This window comes from Helianthus annuus, chromosome 17 (genome assembly GCF_002127325.2).
Source record: "Helianthus annuus cultivar XRQ/B chromosome 17, HanXRQr2.0-SUNRISE, whole genome shotgun sequence".
NCBI classification, from domain to species: domain Eukaryota; kingdom Viridiplantae; phylum Streptophyta; class Magnoliopsida; order Asterales; family Asteraceae; genus Helianthus; species Helianthus annuus.
The window spans coordinates 88,646,689-88,660,699 of NC_035449.2; positions in this window are offsets into that span (position 1 = coordinate 88,646,689).

Consider the following 14,011-nt stretch of genomic DNA (forward strand, 5'->3'; position numbering starts at 1 on the left):
TATTAGAGCATTCTGGATTCACTTTGGGCGAGAAAATGTTTAGGCTATCCCCATTTTATTTACCCGCACCGAAAAGTTGATACAGATCTAACACAAACCCAAAAACTCACAGCTTCCATTCACGCTTCTTCGTTAGAATACTCTGCTCCATTCAAAGGTTATAGGTGATCTGGATTTTGTTTGGTTCTTCTACATTGAAACCCTTAATCTCCTTTAAACCCCGGTCTTCAATCCTCCTCGCTCTCTGCGTTGGATCTCCCTCTAATTCTGTATGATTGAAACATTGGAGCATATGATGACAAAAAAGGGTTCAAGTAAGTTTGATTCATCCAACTTTTGTTACGATTTGTTAGGGTTTCATTTCATCATTTTCTGTTTCTGGTTTGTTAGGGTTTCATCAAGCAACTTCAGTTTATTCAAAAATACGGATAAATTCATAATTTCGGAGATTAATTTTGTGGAAATTAGGGGTTTCATAAACCTTTATGCCATTGAATATCTTCAATTTGTGTCCATGTTGATTCCAGGGCCATCGTTTCTCGCATTTGAAGATAAAATCACTTCACAATTGTGACACCTGTGTCACTTCAACCATCAAACAAATAACAAACAAATGAAATATTTTATTTCATACTTGGGATTTGTATAAAAATATGTATCATTTGCACATATCAATTCTTGTTCGATTTCGGGCTTTAAATCGCTTTCTAGAACGTTATACGCGCACTGATGCGTAAATATAACCAGCTTAATGCAACAAACACCCCGGAATAGTGAAGTAAGCCTAAAATACCTTAAATAACCTTTACATAACATGGAAATAAGTTTTGTAAGGTTTGGTATGCCGAAATCAAGTGTATTCGCTTACAGGGACTAAATTCGACAAACTGCGAAAGTATGTCAATTTGTACTGTAACGGACATTCTGGAACTTGACCATAAGTTAAACATACCCTAAATATCCTTGACATAGCTTAGAAATAGGCTTTGAGGTGTTCGGTGTGCTAAAATAAACTTCCTGGTCATTCAGGGACTAAAAGCGTCAAAAAGTGCATAAGTTTGCATTTCCGCGCATATCTTACGTTCTGAGTACATCCGGACATCCAAAAATTTATGTGATCATTAAAATATTATGTTTTAGTGATTGGCTTGATAAAAATCCATTCGTCGCGCAATTTGGATCGTTTTTACGTCCATTACGACTTTCGTCGTAATTAACCGAACACCGCAATCTTATGACCAAACGAACCGACATCCGAGATATTTTTGAGCACATTTCAAGTTCCTTATACTTTAACTTCATATTAGAGCATTAAAATGGGGTTAACGGGGCTTAAGCGTGCCAAAATGCATCAAAAACCAAGTTTGGAGGTGCAGGGGCCTGTTCTGCCAATTGCTGAAAGATTCTGCCAGCATACAAGGTCCTTACGGACCGTATAAGAGTGCTTATGGTCCGTAAGCCACCCCCAGCTCAGCAGAATCTGTTTTATTTAAAACCCCAGCTTCCCAATGTTTTGCACATGGTTTCCTTGTTTCTATGGGCTAGTTTTGGGTGCCCCTTGTTTACCAAATTAGTGGGTGCATGTGTAGGGCTGAAATTGAAGCTCGGTTTTCGATAAATGATCCTAACGGTTGTGCGAAAACTATAAATACCCCTTCATTCACTTGCTCATTTCCTCACATTTGAATCTGATTCAAGCTCTCTAAGTGGAAGTATATGCTTCCTACCTGAGAGAGAATCAGATCAAATCTTGCGGGGACCTTCTGTAAGTATTCTTTCATGCTTTTCTTTTGTTTTAGCGTTAAAGTCAAACTGTGTTTGATTTTCAGGTTTGACCAGTCAATGGTCAACGCAAAGTTCGTTTGAACTTCATAACGTGAGCGTAATCACGATGGTTATAGTCCCTAGTGACTATACCTACTGATTACCACGTTATCTAGGCTCATTGACGAGTCGTAGTTTCGGCCAAAATGCTTGTTTATGCGTATTTTGTAACGAAACTACTCTTAGGTATCAAAACCATTTGTTTTGATATCCAACTTCTTTTCAAACTTTATTAAACATGTTTTAAACATGTTTAGCTCGTCACTTTTAGATTAGTGCTTATGTAGGGTCGTAAGGTAAGCAATCTAAACAATCGCTTATACTTACGAACCCGACCCATTTGGTCGATCTTTAGGATCCGACCAAACACTTTAGGTGACCATAGTTGTATAGGGAATAACCTTCCCAGGTTATACCTTATGGTCACTTCGTTTAAGTAGTTGTACGATAGGTAGTTTTTATGCCTTAGGTAAATTACCAAAATACCATTTTTACGCATAAATTCATTTTAAGCATATGTAACCTAAATTTTGACATCTAAACTGATTAGGCAACTATATTAGACTTGTTGAGGCATATTCTACTTGTCATAGGACTAGTTAGGTGGTCCGAACGTGTTTTACCCGAACGACGCGTTAAAATAGCATAAGCTACCTAAACGGGTCGTAATGGGTCGTAAGCACTTAGGTTAGGTTTCATTTTAGTATGTGGGCTTTGTAAAACTATATCACATGAGTTCCAATACTCATTTGGTTTACGAAACCTCATACTATCTGATCTCCTGATTTAGGTCTGGTTATTTATGTAGTTATCTATATAGGGTGCCGTTTGATTCCGTGATCCCTCTAGCTTTGCTTGGTTGTTGTTCAAGACTTCTAAGCACCCTCAAGTGAGTACATAGTCCCCTCTTTTACTGTTTTTCAAACGTTTTGGGGTGAAACACATGTGCCTACTTGTTACTTTCATGCTTTCCATGTTTTCATATCATAAACTTGCTATGTTCATTAGTACACTATTAGTACATGATTTCATTATGTTTTTGCTATGTATGTCCATTCTGTGCATACTTAGTACATTGTTTTACATTCATTTCATTTGCTATGTATGTTTACTTGGCATGCTAGCACATTGTTTTACATTGCATCTCTGTTGCATATGTTCTAGTAACATATGGACACATTGTTTACATCTCTACCTTGTATGTTCACTTAAGCATACTAGGTACATTATTTTCATAAAACATGTTTACATTTGGTATGACATTTGGTTTGTAAAAACGGGACTTATATACATTCATTAACATTAGCTACGCCGCTCGGTAGTAAGTAATGGTACCATAGGACTTGACAAATCCCGTTCCTGACATCCTAGGTTTGTTTAGGTGAAAGGAATGACTGAATCCGAAAACATTTCTTTTGATAACCTTGACTCTAGGGTGTCTGTCTCAAGGCTTGAATGTATGCGTTTAACTTACGGTATAAATGTTTGCATCAGTAAAACATGCATTTACTTTGCAAAACACAACTTTTTGATATATTCAGAATACTTTGTTTTGTACATTTTTACTTTTGGTCTAGGTAATCATATATTACTTACCATACATAACATTTGTCACATACTACTTGATTACATTTGACTTTTAACATATGACATTGGTTTATACAAGAACATTTGACATTTGGTTTAAACATGAACATTATACATTGGTGGTTTGTTTAAATGACTTAAGTAACGAGACGTGTGTAGTATGATACACGCATGGTGGATATGCCGCTGGTAATTCCTATATATAAGTGCTTGGATTATGTTACATGTCGTAGCGTTGTTTAAATCATTCAATTTGGACTTAAACATTTCATACAAATAACATATTTTTCACAAGACATTGTTTTACAAACAACTTATCTTATACAAACTCATTTTTACTTGGTTATTCGTTTAACCTTACATTATTCTTTTAAATATACATATCTATCATCGCTTTTCAAATGATTTATAGAACAAAACATTTAACAAGGATCATGACTGACTTTTGTTAAACAACTTTTTCTAAACTTATAAGTCATGAATCCTATATCAATAAAACCTATGTACTCGCCTGCATTTTTATGCTGACGTACCTATTTTCACATGTGTTTCAGGAGATGATGCATAGGATTGATCAAGATACACATAGGCGGGCTTGGGCCTTAGTGACAATAAAGGATGCAAGAACTAGTTAATTATGTTATACTTCTTTGTTTGTTAATACATTGTAACTCAGTTAATCAATAAAACGAAATTTCTTTTTTCCATGTGTTATGAAACAATGATTCTGTTACAACACTCCCCGATGATTCCGCCACATTTTGTTGTTTTACGTGGTCGGGGTGTGACAGAAAAGTTGGTATCAGAGCTCATGGTTATTGGGAATTAGGTTATTAGTAATGCTTTGACCTAGTCTAGAACCTTCCTAGGACCCTAACGCGAGTTTACTTGCGTTTAGTCATAAAACAATACCGTCACCTATCCTTAGGCGACAACCACAACAAGAACATAAATTTCAAAACCGCTTTGAAAAGCGATCATCTGTTCTAGGATGATTGATTATAAGGTTTTGAACCCTCTAATTCTTCAAATCTCGTCAAAGTTTGGGTCTTATAATGTGAACACGTGCAAACTGGAAGGGTGAACGCCTGTACTCTGAGTTTTCTGTCTAAGGCTAGAGTGTTCATACAAATCCACAGTATCGGACTAGTCACTCTTACCTGGGAACTTTTGGCGTGAGTGTTCACTTATAGGCAAGCATGTCTTCAGCGATACATTATTATGACCCGCTTGCTTTGATTTGTCACCGTCTCATTTGTTTGCCTTAGGTCACAAACAAATGATCGCAATTCGTATACATTGCCTTTCTTTTTTGTTTATTCGATAACATTTCACTTGTTTCTTCCTATGTCTTTCATTTTCTTCTAGAATGTCTCTTTACCTCAGCAACGGTCAAATGTCCGAGCAAGCAGCCAAACTTGCCCAGCAAATAGGCAAAGAATTCTGAAGTCCGTGGATTTAGGTATTGCCATGTCTCGCCTCAAAAATGGAGCCACTCAAGAGTCACTGAGGAAAGTAGAATTTAAGCCTACACCAAAATCAAGGAAGCATAAGGCTTCAAAGAAACCCGCAACAGTTGCAGCTAATCCAGCAGGACCTAGCCAAGAGGCAACACCATCTGCTAAGAAGCAATACAAGGGAACAACACCACTATGCGACAAATGCAATGGGCATCACCAAGCTCACTTACAGTGTCGTCTTTGTGTATCATGTAGGCAAGTTGGTCACCTGGCAAGTGTTTGTCGAACTAACCCAAACCAAGGTGGTCCAAATCAACCACAAGCCAATCCTGCTCAAGCTTGCTTTCCCCCTGGATCGTGCTACAACTGTGGCAAGATGGGCCATTTCATGAACAAATGCCCAAAGCTTGCTAAGGCAAATCCAACCCACGGATGAGCAGTGGCTGATTAGAAGATGTTGTTGTCTTATGCTTTTGTTTCTTATGTTTTCCTGTAATGTGAAACAATCTGATTTGTTTATAAATAAATTGTTGTTCACAATTCTAATATATAAGTGTAGTTACACGTGTGTATGGCATTTCCCTTTGATACCTACATCAAGGAGCTATGCTCTTTACAAACTACTCTTGTGATTCTCCCTTTCAAGTGATCGCTCATGATTTCCTCGAAAATTTTAAGTACTCGTTTCATTCTAGGAGACGAAGTACAAGAAATAAAGCGAAATTTTGAGTAATCGTGCTTTTTGCGCATCTGTGCCTTTGAATCCTTGGTTAGATAACTAAGGGTATTTTCAAATCTCATACCCATTACGTTCTGCTTTTTCAACACGCATAACATAAGTTTTCAAAACAACCTTCATGATTTCAAAAACATTTTATATATAGTTCGAAAACATTTTTAATATAGTGTACTTACTTAACATATCAAATGCATGATTTCAAAAGCATTGTCTATATTTTCAAAAACAACCTCCATGATTTCAAAAACATTGTCTTTGTTTTCAAAAACAACCTTCATGATTTCAAAATGTTATTAATACAGTATGATTACTTATACCAAATGCATGATTTCAAAAGCATCATTCATGTTTTCAAAAACCTTATACATAATTTCAAAATTTATCTCGCATGATTTTAAAACATTTTTATAAATATACCTACCTAATACACCTACTTTACAATTTCAAAAGTATTATATATAAGGTTTCCAAAAACATTGAACACATTTTAGAACCCCATGCATAGTTTTCAAAATATTTTCCTCATACATTGACTTAACCTTCAAATTCCGCTTCATATGTCGCCTTGGCATATCTAGCATCTCAACTTCATAAGCATTTTTACTTCATGTTTTGACTTAAGCACATCCAGTGCAAGGTTTCAAAACATCTTCAATTCCCAAAATCCATATGGAATCTTTTTATCTTCACAATTAGATCCTTGTGGATAATTGTCACTCAAATCAGAGTTCTTGATTGAATTCCTTGTGTACCTTAATTCGAACATTTCGGTTCCTTAGATTCTAGATAATGTTTAAGGTACCAAATGAAATCCACTGATTGGATACCTGGTGTGCTTTAAATACATGTGCACAGTTAGCAGAACAAATTAACAAAATGATAACAAATTTAAAATCAAGTTAAACAATTATGTGATTATGTGTTTATGCATTTTGTGTTTTCTTTTATGTATTTTGTTTTTTTTTGTATACTCTGGATATCCGTTATCCAAATCCTCGTAGAACCTTTCATATCTTCATATGAGGGATTCGTAGTAGGATATTCAAAAGGTACTACCCTAAATCCTTAATTTGGGCTTCTACTTGATAGTTAAGACCCGTGGATTTTATAGTGCCATTCCATCATTCAAAGAGACCCCTTTGAGTGGTCTAGGTCAAAATCTGGTTAAGAATGTCATGTGAAGATATAAGCTGAAAGGACTCCTTGGTTGTTTATTTAAATCATTTATTGGTTTAATTAAAAGGACCCTATGATGGTCTAGTCACAATCATCACAAGTTCGTTCATCACTTCCTTCCCCTACACATTATAAGATGCACTACGTGACTATGCAAGGAATTACGTAATTATGGATGCATACATAATTACGAAGTTCAGTGCACGGGAACCACAGTAAGACTTTTTTATGTGTAAGAACCAATAGTGGCAACCATAACGAAATGCGAACAATGTAATAGAGGTACGGTGGACGCACCAATAACGCTTTATATACTTGTATATAAGTGTCCCTCTCACATTGCAAGCATGATGTTATATAAAGTTACTAGAATTTCAAAACTCTAACCAGTGTTGTTTGATCTTTTCAACTTCATGTTTCAAGCTCTCACAAGTTTCTTCTAAGATAAATTTCGGGACGAAATTTCCTGAAGTAGGGGAGACTGTGACACCTGTGTCACTTCAACCATCAAACAAATACCAAACCAATGAAATATTGTATTTCATACTTGGGATTTGTATAAAAATATGTATCATTTGCACATATCAATTCTTGTTCGATTTCGGGCTTTAAATCGCTTTCTAAAAGGTTATACGCGCACTGATGCGTAAATATAACCAGTTTAATGCAACAAACACTCCGGAATAGTGACGTAAGCTTAACATACCTTAAATATCCTTTACATAACTTGGAAATAAGTTTCGGAAGGTTTGGTATGTCGAAATCAAGTGTATTCGCTTACAGGGAATAAATTCGACAAACTGTGAGAGTATGTCAATTTGTACTGTAACAGACATTCCGGAACTTGGCCATAAGTTAAACATACCCTAAATATCCTTGACATAGCTTAGCAATAGGCTTTGAGGTGTTCAGTGTGCTAAAATAAACTTCCTGGTCATTCAGGGACTAAAAGCGTAAAAAAGTGCATAAGTTTGCATTTTCGCGCATATCTTACATTCTGAATACATCCGGACATCCAAAAAATTATGTAATCATTAAAATATTATGTTTTAGTGATTGGCTTGATAAAAATCCATTCGTCGCGCAATTTGGATCGTTTTTGCGTCCGTTACGACTACCGTCGTAATTAACCGAACAACGCAATCGTACGACCAAACGAACCGACATCCGAGATAATTTTGAGCACATTTCAAGTTCCCTATACTTTAACTTCATTTTAGAGCCTTAAAATGGGGTTAACGGGGCTTAAACGTTTCAAAATGCATCAAAAACCAAGTTTGGAGGTGTAGGGGCCTGTTCTGCCAATTGCTGAAAGATTCTGCCAGCACACAAGGTCCTTACGGACCGTATAAGAGTGCTTACAGTCCGTAAGCCACCCCCAGCTCAGCAGAATCTGTTTTATTTAAAAACCCAGCTTCCCATTGTTTTGCACATGGTTTCCTTGTTTCTATGGGCCGGTTTTGGGTGCCCCTTATTTACCAAATCAGTGGGTGCAAGTGTAGGGCTGAGATTGAAGCTCAGTTTTCGATAAACGATCCTAACAGTTGTGTGAGAACTATAAATACCCCTTCATTCACTTGCTCATTTCCTCACATTTGAATCTGATTCAAGCTCTCTAAGTGGAAGTATATGCTTCCTACCTGAGAGAGAATCGGATCAAATCTTGCGGGGACTTTCTGTAAGTATTCTTTCGTGCTTTTCTTTTGTTTTAGCGTTAAAGTCAAACTGTGTTTGACTTTTAGGTTTGACCAGTCAATAGTCAACGTGAAGTTCGTTTGAACTTCATAACGTGAGCGTAATCACGATGGTTATTGTCCCTAGTGACTATACCTACTGATTACCACGTTATCTAGGCTCAATGACGAGTCATAGTTTCGGCCAAAATGCGTGTTTATGTGTATTTTGTAACCAAACTACTCTTAGGTATCGAAACCGTTTGTTTTGATATCCAACTTGTTTTCAAACTTTTTTAAACATGTTTAGCTCGTCACTTTTAGATTAGTGCTTATGTAGGGTCGTAAGGTAAGCAATCTAAACAATCGCTTATACTTACGAACCCGACCCATTTGGTCGATCTTTAGGATCCGACCAAACACTTTAGGTGACCATAGTTGTATAGGGAATAACCTTTCGAGGTTATACCTTATGGTCACTTCGTTTAAGTAGTTGTATGATAGGTAGTTTATATGCCTAGGTAAATTACCAAAATACCCTTTTTACGCATAAATTTATTTTAAGCATATGTAACCTAAATTTTGACATCTAAACTAATTAGGCAACTATATTAGACATGTTGAGGCATATTCTACTTGTCATAGGACTAGTTAGGCGGTCCGAACGCGTTTTACGCGAACGACGCGCTAAAGTAGCATAAGCTACCTAAACGGGTCGTAATGGGTCGTAAGCACATAGGTTAGGTTTCATTTTAGTATGTGGGCTTTGTTAAACCATATCATATGAGTTCCAATACTCATTTGGTTTACGAAACCTCATACTATCCGATCTCCCGATTTAGGTCCGGTTATTTATGTAGTTATCTATATAGGGTGCCGTTTGATTCCGTGATCCCTCTAGCTTTGCTTGGTTGTTGTTCAAGACTTCTAAGCACCCTCAAGTGAGTACATAGTCCCCTCTTTTACTGTTTTTCAAACGTTTTGGGGTGAAACACATGTGCCTACTTGTTACTTTCATGCTTTCCATGTTTTCATATCATATACTTGCTATGTTCATTAGTACACTATTAGTACATGATTTCATTATGTTTTTGCTATGTATGTCCATTGTGTGCATACTTAGTACATTGTTTTACATTCATTTCATTTGCTATGTATGTTTACTTGGCATGCTAGCACATTGTTTTACATTGCATCTCTGTTGCATATCTTCCAATAACATATGGACACATTGTTTACATCTCTACCTTGTATGTTCACTTAAGCATACTAGGTACATTATTTTCATAAAACATGTTTACATTTGGTATGACATTTGGTTTGTGAAAACGGGACTTATATACATTCATTAACATTAGCTACGCCGCTCGGTAGTAAGTAATGGTACCATAGGACTTGACAAATCCCGTTCCTGACATCCTAAGTTTGTTTGGGTGAAAGGAGTGACTGAATCCGAAACCATTTCTTTTGATAACCTTGACTCTAGGGTTATCCGTCTGTCTCAAGGCTTGAATGTATGCGTTTAACTTACCGTATAAATGTTTGTATCAGTAAAACATGCATTTACTTTGCAAAACACAACTTTTTGATATATTCAAAATACTTTGTTTTGTATATTTTTACTTTTGGTCTAGGTAATCATATATTACTTACCATACATAACATTTGTCACATGCTACTTGATTACATTTGACTTTTAACATATGACATTGGTTTATACAAGGACATTTGACATTTGGTTTAAACATGAACATTATACATTGGTTGTTTGTTTAAATGACTTAAGTAACGAGACGTGTGTAGTATGATACAAGCATGGTGGATACGCTGCTGGTACTTCCTATATATAAGTGCTTGTATTATGTTACATGTCGTAGCGTTATTTAAATCATTCAATTTGGACTTAAACATTTCATACAAATAACATATTTTTCACAAGACATTGTTTTACAAACAACTTATCTTATACAAACTCATTTTTACTTGGTTATTCATTTAACCTTACATTATTCTTTTAAATATACATATCTATCATCGCTTTTCAAATGATTTATAAAACAGAACATTTTACAAGGATCATGACTGACTTTTGTTAAACAACTTTTTCTAAACTTATAAGTCATGAATCCTAAATCAATAAAACCTATGTACTCGCCGGCATTTTTATGCTGACATACCTATTTTCACATGTGTTTCAGGAGATGATGCATAGGATTGATCAAGATACACATAGGCGGACTTGGGCCTTAGTGACAATAAAAGATGCAAGAACTAGTTAAATATGTTATACTTCTTTATTTGTTAATACATTGTAACTCAGTTAATCAATAAAACGAAATTTCTATTTTCCATGTGTTATGAAACAATGATTCTGTTACAACACTCCCCGACGATTCCGCCACGTTTTGTTGTTTTACGTGGTCGGGGTGTGACAACAATTCATTACGAAAATGCTTTAATATATTAGGGGTTTTTATATGCATGGTTTATGTATTGTTTTCCACAATTAATTTGATTATTGATTTAAGGTTTTTGTTCATCTAATATACTATGCTGACCATTGTATGTATACCTACGTGTTTTGATTATGGATGTTTGCTATCGTCTATCTTTAGTGTATAGGTTGTTGTTCTTTGTCCATGGATGTCTTAGGGGTTCATAAGTTATTTGGATATATTATAAGGATTCATAACCTATTTTGATATATTTTGGGACTTAATATTCAAAGCCCTATTTGACGGGGTTCGTTTCTTCTTATAAGTTGTCGGTGTTTTTAGTATTGGTAATCAATATTACTGGATTTGTTTGATTTCTAAGTTGACAGAACCTATTTTTATGTGTTTCAACAGAAGAAAAAAAATGGAACAGAGTAAACTCATGGGGAGCTAACCTTCATTGGCACCTTCCCCCCGGCGCCCATTCCTATTTACCTTCCTACCGACAAGGTTTTATGTTATTTTCGACTTCTCCTTTGCTTCTATGTTTATGTAATAATCTAGTTGTTGGGATGTTTTTAAGAGCTTCTAATCACACCATATATAATAGCAAGAACACCAAAGAGAATACGTGTTGTTAAAGTTGCAATTTCATACATTTTGAAAGTTCTGGATCCGGTGGGTTTAGACGGAAGTTTGGATAGGATAGAACTAATTCGGTAGAAATCTAGTCATAATGGTCCTAAGTAGAAGGTTCCATTTCATACCGAAAGTGTATACATCAGTAACAAGCTGGAGAGAGCATCATTCAATCTCTTTAGCATTTCCCCTCTAAAGTCCAAAACTTAACATCTATTGAACACATGACCCTATTTATACATGGAGTTTGGTGAGGATGATCACATTTGTGTGGATGTGTCTTGTTCGTGTGGATGAGCTTCATTGTGAGGATGAACACATTCGTGTGGATGTGTCTTGTTCATGTGGATGAGCTTCATCCGTGCGAATGAGTCTCATCCGTATGAATGTGCTCTCATCCTCTCCAAGGTCTCATGTGTTTGTTTATAACTCGTGACTATACAATACTCAACACATGCTCTACCTAGCCTATTTGCACAGTGGCGAACGTACATAATATGCACTGAGAAATTACCCTTTATATCTCATTGTCGAATCTTGATCTTCAAATAATAGAACCGTGTTGTAATATTCTACAACTTCAATCAAGTACCCGATATCTTCAATTAGTTCCCCCTTGATTATTGATTCGGGTTTGCATTATCTCCAATAAGTTCCCCCTAAAATGAATCTTCAATTCTTTGTTTACACGGTTCCCGACCTCCTCTGATTTGCTTAACTGTAATCTTTATAAATAATCACCAACTTGAAACTAGTCAATGTAGCATCTGTATTTCAACGTTAATCACATTCATGTTCGGTTTTTGATCTACCACTTTAGCTCAATCTCTTAATCTTCAAAAACCTAACCGGCAATTGATATAAACTTCAATCACCACACCGGTAAATTTCAAGTCTATGAATACCCATGAAAATCTGAAATCCTGTTTCCCGTAATCATCTTCAAGTACACTCCTGAATGATCGATCAGTGTAAACACGGTAATCTCCACAATTAGCAAATCTTCATCGGATAATAAATCATCTGGGAACACACCTTGATCTAAGAAACATTCTTCCACGATTAGATTCGCATTCTTCCTCTTCAGTCATGATAAGAGATGCATAGTCATCTTTGTTAGTCTCGGTAGCAACTAATCAACAAACATCATCATTCCCCGGCGATTAGTCCAGAAAACAATTCATCTGCTTGTAGACTTAACATTCTGACACTTTAGACTATCACAAAGCTAAGATATATATCTTTAAAGTATCGACAATACTAATGCATCTCCTGACGCTAATCTTGCTATCCGGATTTTATGAAGACTCGGGACTCAAACCCTAAGACATCAATCTAGTCATGATCTGATTGAAGAATCTGAACTTCCTATAATCACGAACTCGAATTCAAATCCTATGTATCCCCGGACAATCTGAAGTCAGAACCACCCGAATACTGTTGCATGTCGCCTGAATTACCAAAAGTATCTAATATTTGAAAAATTTTATTCCCCCTCATTTTTGGCAAATTCTGACTTCTCTAACCTCTTCACTGAATTTCCCCCTCAAACTTGGCAAATTCAGTCCACTCTATTCATTGAAAAAGTCAACTATGCAGAAAATATGACATTTTGCTCTACAAAAGTCCATTTTTTATCAAATCGGATATTTCGTGTTGGCCCATTAATAGTCACTATACCAAATGTTAAACATTCTACAAATGTATCCATGACTACCACATTAACTTCAACACTCTGTGAGCTTATCATCATATCTATTCTCCGAATCCTCCAACGGTGTCCCCGAATAGCCTGTATTTAAAGTTAAAATCTAGAAAAAATTTCAATCACCAAATTTTTATTTATTTATTTTTAGGATATTTACACATTCGTGCGAACATCTCCTTTGTGTGGATGAATTGATAGATTTGGAACGCATTAGCTATGTTCGTGCGGATAAGATCTGGTTCGTACGAACAAATGCCTTCCGTGCGGAAGAAGGTGATTCATGCGGATGAAAGACTGGTTCATGCGGACGAACACGATTTATCAAATCGATAACGTTTCATTCGTGCGGATGAGTGACTCCTTCACACGAATGTGACACTACTGTGCACGAAACTCTCTCGTCCATTTGAAACGTCGTTGTTCACATTTTTCAATCTAAAATCCTTATTTCTTCAAATTTAATGATGATTTTTTCACTGATTAGGTCGAAATTCATTATTGATCAATCCTATGGTTTCAATTTTACCTTTTGTCCGTGAATTGACAGTAAATTTGATGTTTTTCATCTAAAAACCACTAAAACATGAGCGTAGGTGATTCAATCAACTGTTAGATCGATTAAATCGGTATCGTAGCTTTGACACTAATTGAAAGTTTTGGATCCGGTGGGTTTAGACGGAAGTTTGGATTGAATAGAACTAATTCGGTAGAAATCTAGTCATAATATAGTTCAAGTATAAGGTTCCATTTCATACTGAAAGAGTATACAT